Source organism: Taudactylus pleione, unplaced genomic scaffold (assembly GCF_031769625.1).
Source record: "Taudactylus pleione unplaced genomic scaffold, aTauple2 ptg000054l, whole genome shotgun sequence".
Classification (NCBI taxonomy): domain Eukaryota; kingdom Metazoa; phylum Chordata; class Amphibia; order Anura; family Myobatrachidae; genus Taudactylus; species Taudactylus pleione.
In genome coordinates, this window is record NW_028284456.1 from 6,749,136 (window position 1) to 6,769,346 (window position 20,211).

At 45.2% G+C, this 20,211-nt stretch overlaps 1 pseudogene; it reads left to right on the top strand.

Moving 5' to 3' along the window:
• The window catches only part of LOC148535219 (putative tyrosine carboxypeptidase MATCAP2), a 537,393-nt pseudogene extending 519,568 nt beyond the window's left edge, over positions 1-17,825 (top strand).
• Positions 17,826-20,211: the final 2,386 nt, after the last annotated feature.

Consider the following 20,211-nt stretch of genomic DNA (forward strand, 5'->3'; position numbering starts at 1 on the left):
GCAAGTGGTGGAGCGCTGTATCGGCCTTTTAAAAGGCCGATTCAGATGCCTCCACCGCACTGGTGGCGAGCTCATGTATTTTCCGGATATGGTTTCGAAAATTGTGGTCCTGTGTGGGATATTTCACAACATCGCCATAAGGAGTGGTGTCCCAATGCAGCCAGAGGATGCCTTGCCTGAGGATGGCCCCCCCGAGGTTGGTCGGAGGTCAGTATGCGGGGGGGCCATACGCGATGATGTGGTGGCCAGATTCTTTAGGTAATTATTGGCACAAAATAAGTTATTTGACACAATGTGGAAAGGAAATTATTTTGCAATCAAATTAATCGTTTTTTTATTTCCCATCTTGTGTTTTATTTCGTAATATTTTGGAATGAAATGATGACTACTTCCTGCTCCCAAAAAATGACTTCATGGGCCCACATTGGATATATATTCTGGACCCCATTTTGAAATGCAACATTTGTAGAATCATGTTGGCATGCTCATTCGTCAACCAGTTCTTGATTTTTAGCTTATTTTTTAGTATGGTGTTTGCTGTTTTTTTCAGTTTGTTATCACTGTGTGTATTGTTTGTGACCCAACACTTTGTGCTTTTATTTTGTGGTGAATAAATTTTTGGTTATTTGAAACAAAACAATTCTTTTCGACATTACAAGCAAGTGTAAGCAGGTTCATCCAAGGAAAAGTTGCTAATCCTGCAATGTGTCAATTTGCTCATTTTTAAACTATGCTTTGTGGGTAAAAACCAACACCAAAAGGTATTATGTAGAATCAGTATGTTTTTGAATCTCGGCCTAAGCAGGTTTACCTAAAAAATGTAAAAATTAAAATAAAAAAAACCCAAAAAAAACATCTGGTAACTCTCCAAACCTATTGTTAGTGTTAGGTGTTTCATGTGCCTGCTTTAAAAAAACAGCATAACACAATCTTAGTTACATTAGTTTCAAATACTTGCTGCAATAGTCTACTTATGTAAATTTAAACAATCTAAGATTTTCAGACAAGGAATGAGACTGTATTCAAAATTTAAAATTTTATTTTAGAAAAATAATTATGGTGAAAACAAAAAAAATTAGGGGCGCAGGATCCCCGCCATCCTATCCAGGACCACCAGCAGGCCGATCACATGTCCCCGCATCAGTTGGACACACCCGGCTAGGTCCTCCAAACGCCTCTGGTCCTCTGTGGGTTATAAAATTGTGGTGCTTACTAAAAGGAATCCATAATTTATGAATCTAAAAAACTACTCAAGCAAAATAAATTTAGCAAAAAGTGACAATAGTATTTCCAAAACCACATTAAAAAAAAAACCTTGAACAAGAAAAAAAAAAAAAAAAACAACCTAAAAAGTCAGGCAACCGTAAACCAGAGATACAAGTTTGACTGTTTTGACATGTGGGATATGTGTATGGGGAAATCAGCTGTGAAATGTAAATACAAACAGATATATAACCAACCTTTATAAAAAAAAAAAAAAGGGAAAAGGCACAGACAAAGGATTACATCAACACATTTTCCTTTAAAAACAAGGATAAAAGGGAAACATACCGTTGTGAATGACGGCTCCTCGGAGGTGGTCACATTTCCCAAGGAGGTGGGGGGGGTTATCACTGACTCGGGAGATGGGGTGGTCAAGAGAGGGGTGGGTTGAGGGGAGGGGGAATTGGGATGGAGGGGAAATCGCAAAGAGGGATGGGCGACAGGGTCTGGGCAGACTGGGGTGGAGGGGGAATTTTGGGGAGAGGAGGTTTGGCTGGGGGTTGGGGAGAGGGGTCGAGAGCGACGTCTTTGGCGGCGATGACGCCTTAGTCTTCGCTCGGCCCCTAAATGATGGGAAACAAATTGAGGTTAGTTTAGAACATCACCTTGCTAAACGCTAATTGTTTAACAAACAAAAAGGAAAACATGCACACGCAGATATGAGTGAAAAAAAAAACCAGGCCAAACAAGAAAACATGCACACGCACATATGGTGGGGACAGAGTGAATACTTATGTACACATCCATTAAGGTACCAGCAGTATATCTGCTAGGCAGTGTATCTAACCAATAAAGGGATATAATAGATCTTATATAGAGAGATGTGCACAGATCCCCGTGACTTGATTTTTTAACCCTCAAATATTATGGTTTTGGTTTTATCACAACTACCCTCAAGTTTTTGTTTGAATTCAGTTTTGGATTTCTTGATAAAATCAGCTTAATTCATGTAATTTAAACCTGTTTACATGCAATCCAAAATTGGGATTCAATTTTTAAATCCGGGTTCCAAACTGGCACTGCTGGCACTGGCACTGCTACTTCTGGTACTGCTCAGAACCCCAAAAGTAATCCGAGTCAGGACTCGATTTGGAACCCCTAAGTTCGAGTGTGTTCGTTCTTCAGGAAAACTGAACCACACTATACATATGTATGAATGTTTAACAAACAAAAAAAATTGCACAGTAGCTTCAACAAGCATAAGATTTTCAGAAATTGAAATGATGCATATGAAGACTTGCCAGTACTACTACAATAGTATAGTATAGGTATAGTATTTCTGTATTAGGAAACTATAAAGAGGAAGGAAGCCTCCATAGCCAACCCATTTATGGAAATACACAAACCCATACATCCCATAGGATAACACCCAGCAAACTATCCTGCCAATCCCCTCAGGGTACACTCCCCTCCTCCTTCTTACATGCAATCTGGATTTCCATTACCTCTTCTGCATCCCGGGTGCTTATATGTCATTGGGCTAAAAGAACCTTCCATTAATTCTTGATGGACTTATATTTCAGCTCTCTATAATGAAATATTAAAAGCTTAATAATGTCCTTATTCCAAAATTTCTACAATATATATATATAATATATATTGTTGTGTCTTTGTCTTCTTGTACAGGCTGTTGGCATAATGCAGCGCGTCCTTATGAAATATGGTAGTTATGAAAACTTTAAAAAAGCAACAGGAGGCCGGATGCTGCCAAAGAGACAGGTACTGCGCCAAATTCAGAGCTACATGGAGAGAGAACGCTGCCTGGGTGAGGTAAGTGGTCTAAAGCATTTGTTCTTAAGGGGCCTATTTATCATTAAATATTTGCCCAATATTCGCAGAAAACAGCTTTTTCAGTGGGTGTGTCCCAAAATATTAAGTTTCCCCCAGATGTACTACGGAATAACTGCAGCAGATATCTCCTATATCTGTTACAGTTCCTCCATTTTTGTCTTCAAATGCAGCTCCCATAGATCTCTATGGGGGCTGCTGTGCTGCCAGATTTACCAAGCTCTGAAATGTGAAGCTTGGCCGTGATAGGTGGTGCCTATTGGGGCGTTACCTATATTAGCCTATGGGCTACTATTTAGCACATTGTTATGAAGAGGGATGTGAGGGCAGCGCATGCACAGTGTGCACCAGGGACCTGAACCAGGAAGCAGTGTGATAGTGAGACACTTACTGTTACTTGTGAAACATTAGTTATACTGTTCTGATCTATGAAGCTCTTACTAAACATGTCCCAATTATCATCTCTTATCCTCAGTCACTGAGGTCTCCACTTACAGCCGTGCCAGCCATAATTGTAGGCGACCAGGACAGTCCAGTATTTTATACATGACCCTGATGACACTGAGAAATGATTTACCTATTAATGCATGAGCCACACCGACGTGTAATCCTTGCCTGTAATATAATTTGCTTTTCAGTGTATTGAAACCGTTCACATGTAATTTTTATTAATTATTGTCCATTATCTGTCAATGGTTTGTGGACTTTTTAAAATTGCTGTAATGCAGTAAGGGCCCCACACATTTGAAATAATTTTTAGTTTATAACTTGTATTGTTTGTAAAAGTTTATTCTACTATCGGCCTTTTATTCCTGCCGCATAAGATGACAGTGTCCTTCTCCATGTTCCAGATCGCTGTTGACCTTACAAGTGATATTCTGTCACGAGCCTGTATGAGTGTGAGGAATGGACGAGCAACAATGGCCATTAATGTTTCCGCTGTACAGGAACACTGGCTGGAAGGGATGCTCAGACATGAAATAGGTACTGGCTTCTGCTGATTTACATTCACTGTTCTTTTATTTCCACTGTACCAATCTCTGGTGCCTTATCAGTATATTGTTTAAGAAAATATTTCCTATTACAGGGAACATAATTCAGAAAAAAATCTATGGCTTATAACGTGTTAGATATGGGACTGATGCAGAGTGGAATATATGTCAGTTGGCGTGGCGTGTCTTACATGTCCTTACACTGTGCATGGAAGCAATCAGACCCAAGCACACACAAATGCACCCCTAAGCCAAGTGTACATAGAGTACTCGCCCCTCAGCTTATGACCACATAGGGTTGGCCATGGTCATTCTAACATAGGCCGTGTACACTAAGGGAGTATTCACAGAAGTGTGACCAGATTCAGAGCTAGATAGAGACAGTAATACACCAGGGAAAGCCGTGTCACCTGTAGGCGGCCAGCAGTGGGTGCAAGTAACAGATAACGATGACGGTTTCTATATGTAGCAAACCGCTTGTGATTTGCGGCTTGCGAGCACTCCAGTAACACTGATACAGTAGGTGTTCCCATCACCACTCACACATACAATATTCTTTTTGTGAGCATGTTTTACCAATTTAGTTTTTTCATTTTTTCAAGCATACACAAGATAGGACTTTGCCTCTTTAGAGAGGTCTTTAGCAGTTTAAATGATGCTGAATGGTATAATGCATAGACAAAAAAAGCATTCGCATTTTAGCAAGGACATAATTGCAAAGCTGCTTGTGTGCAATTCCGTTCTCTGCTGAATCACCCCCTCAGTGCACAAGTAAGAACTCTTTTTAATTTTTTTTTATTTTCTATTTCAAAATACATTTGACTTTACATACAGACGCAAGTATGATTTTTCGTGTGTACAGTACATCTGTTACTATGTGTGTGAAAAGCGCATGCATGTCAATCCCTACATGAACCCAGCCATCTGGAAGGGTATAGGCTTTATCTGACTACCAGCGTACTTAGGGCCTAATTCAGCAGTGCACGCTAGTCAGGAATCTGCGCAGGCACCAGATCCGTTCTGCGCATGTGCAGAATGGGTCTGCGAGCCCGCACGTAAACTGTCAGCAGACTGTCAGTGATTGACAGTCTGCTGCAATTTGGGGATGGGAAGGTGGGAAGGGGGCGGCGAAAGCCTCCATTACCGATACGGAGGCATGTCGCCGCCATTGGGGGGGAGGGAAGAGGCCAGGATCTCTGTAAGCTGACGGAGATTTCCTGCTCTCTTCCTCACAGCTGCGACGGCCGGATGCGTGACCTTAGCCGGCTGATGGCCCGCAGAGTATCTGATGCTGCGTTGAACAACCCAGCTCGGATACGTAATGCAGCTCCTGCTCCTGCTGCATTAGCATATCAGCGCAGACAGAATAGCTAAGCTGCTTGTGAGAGCTTAGCTATTCCATCTGAAGCTGAATCAGGCCCTTAGAATGGTACCCTGCAGCCAGTAGTGCAGCTACAGTATTGCTAAGAGTGTCCAAATAACACTCCAGGCATGCACACTGCATTGTAGAGCCTCCAGGCCACACCCCTTCCGTGATGTCACAGGTTTGGAGGCGAGGTCACGACAGGGCACCAGAGAGCACTGGTCTGGTGCTTTAGCAATAGCCTTTTGAAAATGTTGTCTACAAAGCCACTTATGGGGCTGTTCCTCTGCTTATCCCTGTCATCACCGGAGACGGGTTCTGTGCCACCCTGTACCGATCCCTTCCCCAAACACATGATGTCATAACTTCACACCAAAGCGGCGGGGCCACAATGCAGACATTTGACACTATGATGTATGTCAATTTATATAATTAGCTATGTGATCCTTAGCCCCATTCCTATCCTATCCTAATGGTCATGTCTTTCCATTACCTAGCACTCCCATCTACTGTGTGTTGCTTGTCTCTGTTGTGACCCTATACTATGATCACAATTTATCAGACCTATTACTGTAAGTGAACAATTTATCTTTTATTATACAAGTTTTAATTCTCTTCATGAACAGAAACATCACTTGACTAGAATATGGTGTTGTCCCATAAAGAATGTTGTAGTTGTCACCACTTTCTGTTTTATTCTATTACCATGTATGTTCATCTTCAGTAAATCTTAACCAAACAAAGGGCCTGATTCAGAGCCGTTCGCTATTTGTGGTCGTTCGTTTAAAAACAAGGGGTGGCTATTCAAATGATCCGTACGCACATTGCAGTCTGTTCACACCTCTAAGTCTGAACGAGCGAGCAAAACATACGCTCGTTTATTTGTTAAAAACGCCCCCTGGCCGCTCGCATCCTACGTCATGTCCGCTATTTATTAGATTAATCGAGTACATCGACCAGCGTATGAACTGCTCGCTATTCTTGTGGTTGGTGTTTGCTACCACAAATTTGCGAGCAGTTCTGGCTATAAAATAACCCAGTGACGTGAACAATGACGCTGCTGTTTTAAATATACACACCCATAAAACGCCCGTTTTGACCTTTAAGCACGCCTGCGTTCGGATCTCCACTCCCCATTTTCAAGCACCTTCCCCTGTTACCACCCACATACGCCTCATTCTGTCACTCAAAATAGCAGGCCCTCGCTATATTGCGTACCAACGATTTTCGGCCGCACTGACTGGTTCGCGCATGCGTACTAAAAACCGTACGCATGCGCAGATGTGCAAACATCGCTCGGAACGAGCGTACTGGCGCTAACGAGCGGCTCTGAATGAGGGCCAAAATCCATATAGACACTTGTGAATGTCTCAATGCACCAAGTTTCATTTCCATTTTAAAGATTATAGAAAAAGCTGTATTACTTGTTTCTTGTGTGAATGCAGGCACCCATTATTTCCGGTCAGTGAACAACAGGCAGCAGCCATGGTATGACAATGCTGGGCGTGACACATATGATCTAAAGTCCGTCACTCCCACTGAAGAAGGCCTGGCAAGCATCCACAGTGTCTTGAGTGACAAAGACCCTTTCCTGTGGAGAACTGCACTGCTCTATTATACAGTCTACCAAGCCAGCCGCATGTCATTTTGTGAGCTGTTCCAGGATATGGCTCAGTTTGTGGAAGACCCTAACACAAGGTGGGATTACTGTATGCGAGCAAAGAGGGGCTGCTCTGACACATCCCAGCCAGGTAACTGAGAACTTCCTATTCCATAAACATGGTCTGGTAAAGTAACCAAGAAGTGGATTTTCTAAACAATCCGTGTTTACAATTATTATTTTTAACACTTTAAAATTCCACAGGCAAAGCCCCTGAAAATCCGTGGTTTTGAAAACCCACCGCTTAGTAAATATACCCCTATGGGTGTAGAAGGGAATGTGCTCCATCATTTTGCACAGTGTAAGATTACATAGAAAACTAAAATATTTCATCATTTATTAAGTTGTAAGGATCTTAGGGCATACTTGCCTACTTTTGAAAAAGCATTCCAGGGAGATTGTGAAAGCAGCACTTATGAGCGTGGCGGTAAGGTGGGTTGTGTACTGCTACATCTGAGAGGTACGTCATACACTGACTAATGCTGGCCACCCACATAGCGATATTTTACCCGATCTGGCCGATTCCGACACATTGGAACAACAGATTGTGTAAAATGTGGCCAAATCCTGAGTAAATCGTGAGTCCCCACTCACGATCACGATGCAATGCATGTCCCCGCTGGTCGCACATCGCATCTTCAGATCTGCCGTGCAGTAGGGCAGATCTGACAATCTAGGACACGATGCACTATGAAAGTCTGACTGCAGGAGAGATCTATGAAGATTGGACACCAAATCGTGCGCAGATCGTGTGGAGATCGTATGCAGAGCTGCCGGGGAGAGTTTCAAGGGAAATCGTACACATCAGCTCATCATGTGCAAATCGCTATGTCTGTGGCCAGCTTTATATCCAAATGTAAATGAGCCCCAAAGCAGTTAGTAAGATCTACTTGTTTATGAATATTGAAAACACGCTGATACTTTTCAGAAAATACATGTAGCCATAGGGATCATTGTGCCTTATAACCAATGCAGGGAAATTATACTAATGATCCCATTTGTATGTATATACATATATATTTTTGTAATATAAAAGCTTCATAATAGGGGTAAGGTGCAATCCGGGAGATTGTTAGACTCTTCAGGGAGCATATAGCAGCCATGTTTGCTTGTACTATGGTCACTAATGTGGAGGTGCGACCTAAGGACCTCATTCAGAGCTGCTCGCAAAATGCGAGCGCTCGCCCTGAATGAGGGCGGCCGCATCTCTAAAAAGAGCCGGCCTCCTGGCTGCTCGCTAAGGTGTGGGTGACCACCCATAGCTTTAGCAAGCGGCCAGGTCGATGGTCGCGATGGTCAAGACCATTGCGACCATCGGGGCTTGCGACCAGACCCTTGTGGTAGGGTCTCATCTGCCGCAAGCCCCAGAGAGCTTCTGGCTCTAATAGAGCCGGAAGCTCTCCCACTGACATCACTGGTGATGTCAGTGGGGCCACCCCCACAAACGGCAGGCGTTCATTTGGGAACGCCTCTATTTGTGAAGCCACCCCCCGCCACGCCTACAAAACGGGGCGAGCTGTTGATCACCATTGACAGCCACCCCTTTTGTAGTGAGCCCTGGAGCGAGAGAATTTCTCTCTCGCTCCGGGGCTTGCGCACGCGCAGTGCGGCCGCTGCGCACGCGCAGAGCCCAACATCGGCCCGCTTGCGAGCGGGTTTGAATGCGACCCTAAGTACATGGAACTTTCTGCTACTTCCTTTTCTTTTAGTATTCTTTAGTTATAATTCAAGTTACAGTATAACACTATTATTTTAACCACTCGCTGACTTTCCAGTTCAAACTCCATAAATCCTTATATTTGGCCTTATCACAGAGTTACACACATGTACTGTATTACTGTATATCTTACATCTACCAGAGCTGTAACTGTGAGGAACTATTGCTGTAATGTGTAGCAGGAGAGTTGCCATTCTGCTTATCCATATTTACTCACTAGACCATTGCATGTTTGCCAGAGTTGCTCCCTCCCCCCTGCCACACACGTGCACATTTTCTATTTATGTTTTTCCTCTGTGTATAAAGGATAATAACTATTGTGAAAAAATCTACAAGTACCAGCAACAGGTTTTATAATGAGATTTTACGCTACAGATATATAATATCATTGCTGGGGTCATTTGTATATTAATGTTCCTTTTTATTTTCACAGGTTGCTTTAATAAAGATCAAGTTTACCTGGATGGGATTCTACATCTTCTAAGGGAATGGGTATGATAAACCGCCGGCCCGTCAGCGGCAGCCCGACAGGAGCAGAGTGCGAAGAAGCGGAAGCCCGACAGCGTTGGAAATCCCGATCGTGGATAGGTAAGTATGTACTAACCTAACCTAACCCCCCTAACCCTCCTTAGGGGTGCCTAACCCTAACTTCCCCCCCAAGTGCCTAACCCTAATGCCCCCTCTAAGTGCCTAACCCTAACCACCCCTTTCCCCGCTGCCTAAACCTAAGTCCCCCGGGGGGGTGCCTAACCCTAAGTTCCCCCCGGGGGTGCCTAACCCTAACCCTCCCTCCCCCTAGCCTAACCCTAACCCTCCCGGGGGGTGCCTAACCCTAAGTCCCCCCCGGGAGCCCTAAAGCTAACCCTCCCCCCCGCGGCTGTCCGCTTGCGGCGCCCGGCATCACTACGATCGTGATGCCGGGCGCCGGTCTCCTGGCGTCGGGGAAATGCGGGCGTCTACATCTAGACGCCCGGCATTTCACCCATGCCGGGATAAGACAGTCGGGAAGCCGGCTGCCGTTATTTAGGCAGTCGGCTTCCCGATTGCTTCCCCTTCTAAGACACAGACACACCATAGATTTCCACCTGCTAACATGCATGGGCAAGGTATATATTATATCAGTATGTCTTTCAGTAATGAAATAATAGGAAAGTTACATCGTTGGGTATAATTTATATTCATACACTGTTCACAGATGGCCAGTTCCGAGATGTATGCTAATCACACAGCCGCTGCATAGAAAGACTGTGTACACTGTGTGATAATATGATAATGCCTTGTGTGCAGGGCCGGTGCTACCACTAGGCAAACTTAGGCAGCTGCCTAAGAGCGCCGGCCTCTGCAGGGCGCCTCTGGAATAATGTGTAGTGCGTACCGCACATAAGTGCAGCCTGCACTACACTACTAGTAACAAACAAGAAGCAATCGCTCTCTCTGAATGAGGGCGGCCGCTTCTTTTTTTTAGTGCGGCCTCCTGGCCGCTAACTAAGCTGTGGGTTGCCACCCACAGCTTAGCGACCGACCAGGGTGATGGTCGCAATGGTCAAGACCATCGCGACCATCAGGGCTTGCAACGAGACCCTAAGGTTGGGTCTCGGCAGCCGCTAGCCCCAGGGAGCTTCCTGCTCTGATCGAGCAGGAAGCTCCCCACTGACATCATTGCTGATGTCAGTGCGGCCGCCCACAAAACGGCAGGCATTCGCTTGGGAACGCCTCCGTTTGTGTAGCCACCCCCCCTACAAAATGGGCCGAGCTGTCGATCAACATTGTTATGCTTGTTCCTACTCTTCCCCAATTATAACATTCAAATATACAATAAACATTTATCCAGTAAATCAGACAATTATTTCTTAGATGTTAGGGCCTGATTCAGACCTGTTCGCTATATGCGTGCACTCGCAAGCGGCCCGATGTTCTGTGTATCCGCATGCGCGAACTACTCACTGCGATCGCATACCGCTCGCTCGCCCTGCAAAGACAGCCCAGTGTAATGAGTGACAGGAGAGGCCGTTTGTGGGTGGTAACAGAGGCAGGACACTAATAACGGAGGGTTGGAGTTGCGAACGCAGGCGTGCCAAAGTGTTTCAATGCCATTTTAGAGGCGTGCATAATTAACAGGCAGCGTCATAGTACACGTCACTTGCCTTTTTTTTCCACTAATTTCCTCGCAATGCTTGCGGTAGGGTAAAGCTACCTCAAGCACTGTGTTCACATCCGATGGTGCTCGATGTACCAATGTTTTTATACACTTCCTAGAGATGACGTGGTGCTGGTGGACGGCTCTGCCTGTGCGATTGGGCGTACGCATACACAAAGTCGCCGCTCGCTAAGACATGGTGGACGTGCTTATGCCTTGGCAAGCGATCGCTTCCCGTGGCATCACTTTGACAAATTTGCATATGCATCCAGCGAGCGTACGCAGATAGCGACTGGGTCTGAATCAGGCCCTTAGTACATGACAAACATGGCGCGTTATCATCAGCTTTTAAGTTGTAAAGCCGACACTGTTAAAATGCTTTAAATTGCATTAATAACAGGGAAGCATTACAGTTTTGTCCTGACATTTTCCCCATTCTGAGTGTCGACATTTTAATTGTCTAACACTAATACCCAACCCACAGGAACAGTGATAGCATTGGGAGGCAGTCAGCATCAGCACTGTAGCAGAACAATAATGCACCCTGGGCTAGCCTCGCCTCCCACATACAGTATGTAAAGTGGGACCAGGACTCTGACAGCCGGGCACATCCTAGGGAAGCGAGGGTATCACTAAGGTTGATTTCCTGGCTGCAAGGTGTGTTTCCTGGAACCCTATAAGCCAAATGTAGGTACCAGCAGGTCAACAATGGTGCCACCCCCTTGTCCTTGTGCCCTGAGTGGCGGCACTGCTCACATATCCCTGCTTAGGGCCCTGGTCAGTGTTACTGGTACTGCACCTTCATAAATACGTGGTAAAAAGCTTCTCCATGACTTGCATTAACAATATACGGCATTATAAACTCTGAAATGGGTGCCACAACCGATACCCACTGATGGCCATTGCGCCGTGGTTGGCTTGATAAATAGGATGAATCCCTAAAGCAGACAAAAACAGATGTAGGGTTCTTGACTTTTAATATATAGACTCCATTAAATTGCACAAAGTTGTCAAATAAACACTGTGTCTGCCTATTAATAGATTGATCTATGTAACATGAGAGGTGATATTTCATAGGGGTGTGGTATACAATTTGAGATTCATCATGTTGACAATCAAAGGGCTCAATCCAATTAGGAGCAAAGGGGATGGATTGCCGTGCAACGTTATAGAAACGCTGGCAACAGCATGGAAACTGACCCCCCTCACGGCGCAATCTCACCTTGGGCTCACACGTTTTTGCTTGCAACCCTATGGGGCTATGAACAGAAATGTGTGAGTTTGGAGGTTCCATAAGTGTGGCATATAGCTGCACTTACTTGCGGGTGCGATACATTTGCACCTACTTAGATTGACCCCATAATGTGGACATGAGAATAATGACACGCTCAATACGTGAACATGCAGGATTGGACATTAACCTTGTAGACCCTATTGAAATGTTGACATGATAGAATATTAACAAACTGTCCCTGGCGGCCCAGCAGTTACGTTTGGAGCAGATCCAACACAGGCTTCTGATTGAGCGGCATTCCAGAGAGTAGTCTCTGCCTATCATTAACCCTAATCCCTACCCCTCACCTTTCCCCTATTGCCTAACCCTAACCTCTCCCCTCGCAGCCTAACTCTTACCTCCCTAGTGCTTAACTCTAACCACTCCCTCACAGCCGAACCCTAACCTCCCCTAGTGCCTGTCCCCAACCTCCCCCTATTGTACATAACCCTAACCTCTCCCACGCAGCCTAAGCCTAACAACCCGCTAGTGCCTAACCCTAGCCACTCTCCCGCAGCCTAACCCTAACTTCTCCCTCACAGCCTAACCCAAATGTTTGTGTATTACCTTTTCTTATTACCTACTAAAGCAAAATGAGACAATTCTGCAGAAGGTTATATGTGTTTTTTTAAACTAGTAAAGGTTTCTGGCATATGCAGGCAGGGTCACATTAGTCAGCACTGAACCCACTCTGTCCAGCCTAACCTCCCTTTTTGCTGCTCTACCCTCAGCTCTGACTGCTGCCAACTCATCCCCCTTTCAACCCCCTTCCTCCACACTTTACTATGTCTGGCTCCCAAATGAAGTCCTGGTAGCTGGCCGGGTCCTTAGTACTATCCCTGGGCTGATCTGCGCCACATATAAACTAATATAGCTGTCCCTGGGGAGAGCCCAGACACCAGGACACATATCTATGTCAGGGCCAGCCACTATAAGACAGGCCCTGCTGAGCGCTGGCCACCCAGATTAGGCAAAACAACATATATAAAAACTAGGGGTGAGCGGGTTCGGATTTCTGAAATCCGAACCCCCCCGATCCGAGTCCGATCCGAGTCAGGCTCGACTTTTCCCGCCTGACTCGGATCTGAAATCGAGGCAAAACGTCATCATCCCGCCTTCCGAGTCTCGCGGGTTTTGGATCCTATATAAGGTACCCGCGTCGGCGCCATTTTCTCACTCGGCTGTGGACAGTGAAGAGGGAGGGTGGGAGTTAGGGCTGTGTAGTGTAGTGTAGTGTAGTGCTGCTGTTGTCCACTACTTCAAAGTCCATAGGGGCTGGCTGTGTTGTGCTGTGCTGCTGTTGTTAATAGGGGCTGTGTCCACTACTTCAAAGTCCATAGGGGCTGGCTGGACTGTGTTGTGCAGTCAGTTCTCCATAGGGGCTGTGTCCACTCCAAAGTCCTGTGCAGTGTCCCAGTCCGAAAGGAGTGCTGTAGTGTTGTCCAGGGGGTGCTCTGTCCATCAGGGGTGCTCCCCCCAAGTGCTAAAAAAATAATATATTTTCTGTGTTTGTGAATTGTGTGCGCAGTAGCCGCACGTGCATCAACAAAGTAGTGCCAAGCGTGCGCCTGTGTCATAAGTAAAGGGCCGGCTGGCTTGACCGTTAAAGGGTGCTGTAACCCCCGAAAGTACACTCCAGTCCAAACCAAAAAAAAATTATTTTCTGTGTTTGTGAATTGTGTGCGCAGTAGCCGCACGTGCATCAACAAAGTAGTGCCAAGCGTGCGCCTGTGTCATAAGTAAAGGGCCGGCTGGCTTGACCGTTAAGGGTGCTGTAACCCCCGAAAGTACACTCCAGTCCAAACCAAAAAAAAAATATTTTCTGTGTTTGTGAATTGTGTGCGCAGTAGCCGCACGTGCATCAACAAAGTAGTGCCAAGCGTGCGCCTGTGTCATAAGTAAAGGGCCGGCTGGCTTGACCGTTAAGGGTGCTGTAACCCCCGAAAGTACACTCCAGTCCAAACCTAAAAAAAAATTATTTTCTGTGTTTGTGAATTGTGTGCGCAGTAGCCGCACGTGCATCAACAAAGTAGTGCCAAGCGTGCGCCTGTGTCATAAGTAAAGGGCCGGCTGGCTTGACCGTTAAAGGGTGCTGTAACCCCCAAAGTACACTCCAGTCCAAACCAAAAAAAAAATTATTTTCTGTGTTTGTGAATTGTGTGCGCAGTAGCCGCACGTGCATCAACAAAGTAGTGCCAAACGTGCGCCTGTGTCATAAGTAAAGGGCCGGCTGGCTTGACCGTTAAGGGTGCTGTAACCCCCGAAAGTACACTCCAGTCCAAACCAAAAAAAAAAATATTTTCTGTGTTTGTGAATTGCGTGCACTGTGGCTGCACGTGCATCAACAAAGGAGCAGCGCCAAGCGTGCGCCTGTGTCCCATAAGTAAAGAGCCGGCTGGCTCATTTCTTAAAGGGTGGTGTAACCCACAAAGTGCACTACTCTCCAGCAAAAATAAAATAATATTTTCTGTGTTTGTGTGCGCTTTAGCCGCACGTATATATATCAATATAACATAAATGGAGGACCAAACTTTCTCCGATAAAAATAAAATAGGGAAAGATCAAGAACCTCTTCCTCCTAGTGCTGTTGCTGCTGCTGGGAGTTGTTCATCATCCCAGAGAGGAAGTAGGAACATCACTACTTTTACTAAACAATTGACCCTCCAACAGTCCCTAACGATGAGGATGAAGTACGACAGCAGTCATCCTGAAGCAAAACGTATAACTGAGGCCTTGACTGCTATGTTGGTGTTAGACGTGCGTCCGGTATCCGACATTAGTGCAGTGGGATTTAGACAATTGATGGAGGTAGTGTGTCCTCGGTTCCAAATCCCGTCTAGATTCCACCTGCATCCTCAAAGCAGCAGCGACAAGCGTGCGTCTGTCTGTTAAAGGGTGGTGACACCCTCAAAGTGTGCTACACAAACAATTAAAATATTGTTCTTTTTTTTTCTGTCTTTGTGAATTGTGTGGGCTGTAGCCGCACCTGCATCCTTAAAGCAGCAGCGACAAGCGTGCGTCTGTCTGTTAAAGGGTGGTGACACCCTCAAAGTGTGCTACACAAACAATTAAAATATTGTTCTTTTTTCTGTCTTTGTGAATTGTGTGGGCTGTAGCCGCACCTGCATCCTTAAAGCAGCAGCGACAAGCGTGCGTCTGTCTGTTAAAGGGTGGTGACACCCTCAAAGTGTGCTACACAAACAATTAAAATATTGTTCTTTTTTTTTCGGTCTTTGTGAAATGTGTGGGCTGTAGCCGCACCTGCATCCTTAAAGCAGCAGCGACAAGCGTGCGTCTGTCTGTTAAAGGGTGGTGTAACTCTCAAAGTGTTCCAAAAAATAAAAAACTATTTTTTTAATGTGTTTGTGACTTGTGTGCGATGTAGCCACACTTGCATCCTCAAAGCAGCAGCGACAAGCGTGCGTCTGTCTGTTAAAGGGTGGTGACACCCTCAAAGTGTGCTACAGAAACAATTAAAATATTGTTCTTTTTTTTCTGTCTATGTGAATTGTGTGGGCTGTAGCCGCACCTGCATCCTTAAAGCAGCAGCGACAAGCGTGCGTCTGTCTGTTAAAGGGTGGTGACACCTCAAAGTGTTCTACACAAACAATTAAAATATTGTTCTTTTTTTTTCGGTCTTTGTGAAATGTGTGGGCTGTAGCCGCACCTGCATCCTTAAAGCAGCAGCGACAAGCGTGCGTCTGTCTGTTAAAGGGTGGTGACACCTCAAAGTGTTCTACACAAACAATTAAAATATTCTTCTTCTTTTTTCTGTCTTTGTGAATTGTGTGGGCTGTAGCCGCACTTGCATCCTCAAAGCAGAAGCGACAAGCGTGCGTCTGTCTGTTAAAGGGTGGTGTAACCCTCAAAGTGTGCTCCACAAACAATAAAAATATTCTTTTTTTTTTCTGTCTTTGTGAATTGTGTGGGCTGTAGCCGCACTTGAATCCTCAAAGCAGCAGCGACAAGCGTGCGTCTGTCTGTTAAAGGATTACATCGGTGACAGCATCCAAGTAGGCATGTCAGACAGTCCGTACCTGTACTGGCAGGAAAAAGAAGCAATTTGGAGGTCCCTGTACAAACTGGCTCTATTTTACCTGAGTTGCCCCCCCTCCAGTGTGTACTCCGAAAGAGTGTTTAGTGCAGCCGGGAACCTTGTCAGCGAAAGGCGTAGGAGGTTGCTTCCACAAAATGTGGAGAAGATGATGTTCATAAAATGAATTATCAACTCTTCCAGGGAGACCAGCCTCCAGAACGTACAGAGGGACCTGTGGTTCCAGCAGGGACGAATTAATACTCTGTGAGGATGAGGATGTACACACTGAAGAGGGTGAGGAATCGGTGGATGAGGAGGATGAGGATGACATCTTGCCTCCGTAGAGCCAGTTTGTGCAGGGACACATTAATTGCCAGCTTGTTTTGTGGGGGCCCAAACGAACCAATCATTTCAGCCACAGTTGTGTGGCAGACCCTGGCGCTGAAATGATTGATTTGTTAAAGTGTGCATGTCCTGTTTATACAACATAAGGGTGGGTGGGAGGGCCCAAGGACAATTCCATCTTGCACTTCTTTTTTTTCTTTGCATTATGTACAGTTTGGGGCCTAGTTTTTCTAACTGCCATCCTGTCTGCCACTGCAGTGTCACTCCTAGATGGGTCACGTGTTTGTGCCGCCCACTCGTGTCGCTTAGCATAGTCATCCAGCTACCTCGGTGCAACCTTTTGGACATGAAAACACTATTGTGAGGTGTGAGGTGTTCAGAATAGACTGGAAATGAGTGGAAATTAAGGTTATTGAGGTTAATAATAGCATAGGAGCAGAGAAACCAACAAATTCTGTGATTTTAGCTGTTTTTATGCTTTTTTTAAAAAAAATACAGATCCAAAACACAAAACCCAGAACCCAAAACACGGAAGGGTGGTTTTGGCAAAACCAATCCAGATCCAAAACACGAAGAAAGATCCAGATCCAAAACCAAAACACAAAACACGAAAAGTGGCCGGTGCACACCCCTAATAAAAACATATATGTTTAAAAATTAAATTGCTCCAAGTTCACCCCTGTGCCATATGCTCACTGTGAGACTCCCGCCTTAGCCTATGGCCAATCCACCGCTGGTCTTAACATTTTTAACTTTTATACATGTTCACCTTGTGCAAAACAGGTCCAAATAGACTCACATCTGTAATTACAGCTAAAAGCATTGGCACCAAAAATGAATAAAGAGGGTGAATATTTATGTGTTTGTCTCATTTGCAATTAAGAAAGTGTTTTAGAGGAGAATTTTTTATTACAGAGGGTTTTTTTGTTGGTTGGTGATAAGAACCACAGAGTAAATTAATTTTCATTTCATGATGTAAGAAACTAAAATGTGAAAAATGCCAAAGTATGTGATTACTTTCTAGTCCCTTTATATGAAGTCTTACTGTACATTTATCTAACTACAATATTGTGATTCTTCTCCAAGGTGTCTTATGAGGATATAACTCGGTTGAAGCGATTTGCCGTCTGTCACACTTCCAGAATTCCTCTGTTCCTCACAGACCGATTACGGTACATGAAACATCTGGAGCACATCATGGAAGTGAATGGCCTGACGGACAAGATGCTGAGGAAGCTGATCGTGTGACCACACCACTGTCACTGATTGTCTACTCTCCTACTAATAGCTAACCCCAGGGGTCCCAATCCAAATCTACAGGACCCCAGTGACGTGACCGACCAGGAGAATGTGGACATATTTCTTTTGTTTTACAACAGTTGGTAATCATTATCTTGCCAATAAATTATTGTATTATTCATATACACAACATGGAACATCATCCTCCCGCTGTTGGATTCTCTCAGGTTTTGGATTATATAAAGATCCCTGCAATCGGCACAATTTTCACTCCGGCTGTGGAGAGAGAAGCTAGCAGACGTGTAGTCACTGTCAGTCACTCAGTGTGTGTCCATTCGGGGACTTGGGCTGAAGGCTGCTGCTATGCTGTCCATAAAGGGGGTAGCACTGCAGTCCTTAAAGGGGTGCTGTGCTGTCCAGGGGGGGGGGGGGGGCTCTGTCAATTAGGGGTGCTCTTCCCAAGTGTAAAAAAAAATAATTTTCTTTCTTTTTTTTTTTTTAGGTGTGTATGCTTTAGCAACTTAGCTGCTCTATTATTGTATGGTGACACTGCTGCAGCTTATCATCCACTTACTTGTGACTCTGCAGGTGGTCTGTCTGCACTCGGCAGGGGTACTTTGTTGTCCATAAAAAAGGGGTGTGCTTTGTGTTGTTCATCAAGGGGCTGCTGCCTCATTCAGGGGTGCTCTTCCCCAGTGTCAAATAAAATAAAAGTGCTTTTATTTGTGTGTGTGCATTAGCAACTTAGCTGCGCTATTATTGTACGGTGACACTGCCGCAGTTTATCGTCCACATATTTGTGACTCTGCAGGTAGTCTGTCCGCACTCGACAGGGGTGCTTTGTTGTCCATAAAAAAGGGGTGTGCTTTGTGTTGTTCATCAAGGGGCTGCTGCCTCATTCAGGGGTGTTCTTCCCCAGTGTCAAAAAAATATAAAAGTGCTTTCTTGTGTGTGTTTGTGTTAGCAACTTAGCTGCGCTATTATTGTTTGGTGACAAAGCCGGCCAGACTGCAGTTTATTGTCCACGTATTGTGACACTATAAGTGGTAGTGCAGTGTGTTATTCTTATTCATAAATAATCTTGTGGCACTAAGTGGCAGCGCAGTGCGTTATTCTTTTCTTATTCATAAAAAAATCTTGTGACACTGTAACTGGTAGCGCAGTGTGTTATTCTTATTCATAAATAATCTTGTGACACTAAGTGAGTATTCTTTTCTTTTTCAAAAATAATCTTGTAACACTGTAAGTGGTATCGCAGTGTATTATTCTTTTCTTATTCATAAAAAATCTTGTGACACTGAGGTCAGGCATGTAAAACTCAAAATCCCAACCGGGCCGAATATTCAAGGTCTGTGTGTGCGTGGGCCGCAAGTAAAGAAAACGGCATCACGTGACACCAGGGCTGACTTCAGAAATTGTGGGGCCTGGGTCTGGCAAAATAGGGAGGGCCCACCAACCCCCCCCTTTTGCCCAGCCCTCCACCCCCTTCCCCTACAACTTTATTCATACACAATAAAAAAAAATTACAATAAATGTATTGATTCTGCCTGCAATACATGTAATAAAATGCTGTCTGCAATAAATGTAATCATGCAAGATAAGAATTACCTTAGTTAATTACCACACTCGCTCCTTCTTCTGTCTGTCTGCTCCAGCACCTGCTGAGACTTTTGCCACCACCCATGGCGGATCCTCTCATTCAGCGTGCATGCCCGCAGTAAAGTTTTTCTTAAGAGCACTGAAACCGGCACGGCTTGATGTTATGACGTCACGTCATGCCTGCTTCAATTATCACATGAAAAACTTTATTGCGGGCACACCGGACAACACGGCATAGGAAAGGTGGGATGTGGAGTAAGTCACTTGACTCACTATTATGCGGTGGGGGCGATGGCGCCAGGTGGGGGAAAAGTAGTGGGCGCTGGTAGTTGCTGCACACTGGTAGGAGCAGGCCCCTGGGAGGGCCTGTCACTGGCATGTCACAGTCTGCCACCGTGGGCCAGGGGGCGTAATAGTGGGCAGGCAGTAGGAGCAGTGTGGGCCGCAAAATATGTATATTTGAGCCCTCGATGTCGGGCCGCATAAAATATATATTTGAGCCGCATGTGGCCCTTGGGCCTTGAGTTTGACATGGCTGCTGTAGGTCATTGATGCCACAGTGTAATATTTAAAATTGGTACCCCACTTAATTTGTGTATGTTGATATGGAGAACGATCAGTTGAAAGGAGAGGAGAGCAAAGGAGAGCAGAAACCACACACTAGTGCTGGAGCTGCTGCCAGTGCCACCAGTCATGACGATACTAGTCCATCTACATCAGTGGTCAGGGAACAGGTGTAAATTACCCTAAATGGGGTAAAAATGAAATTCCTGGTGGTATTGGACAGACAGCCGGGCAT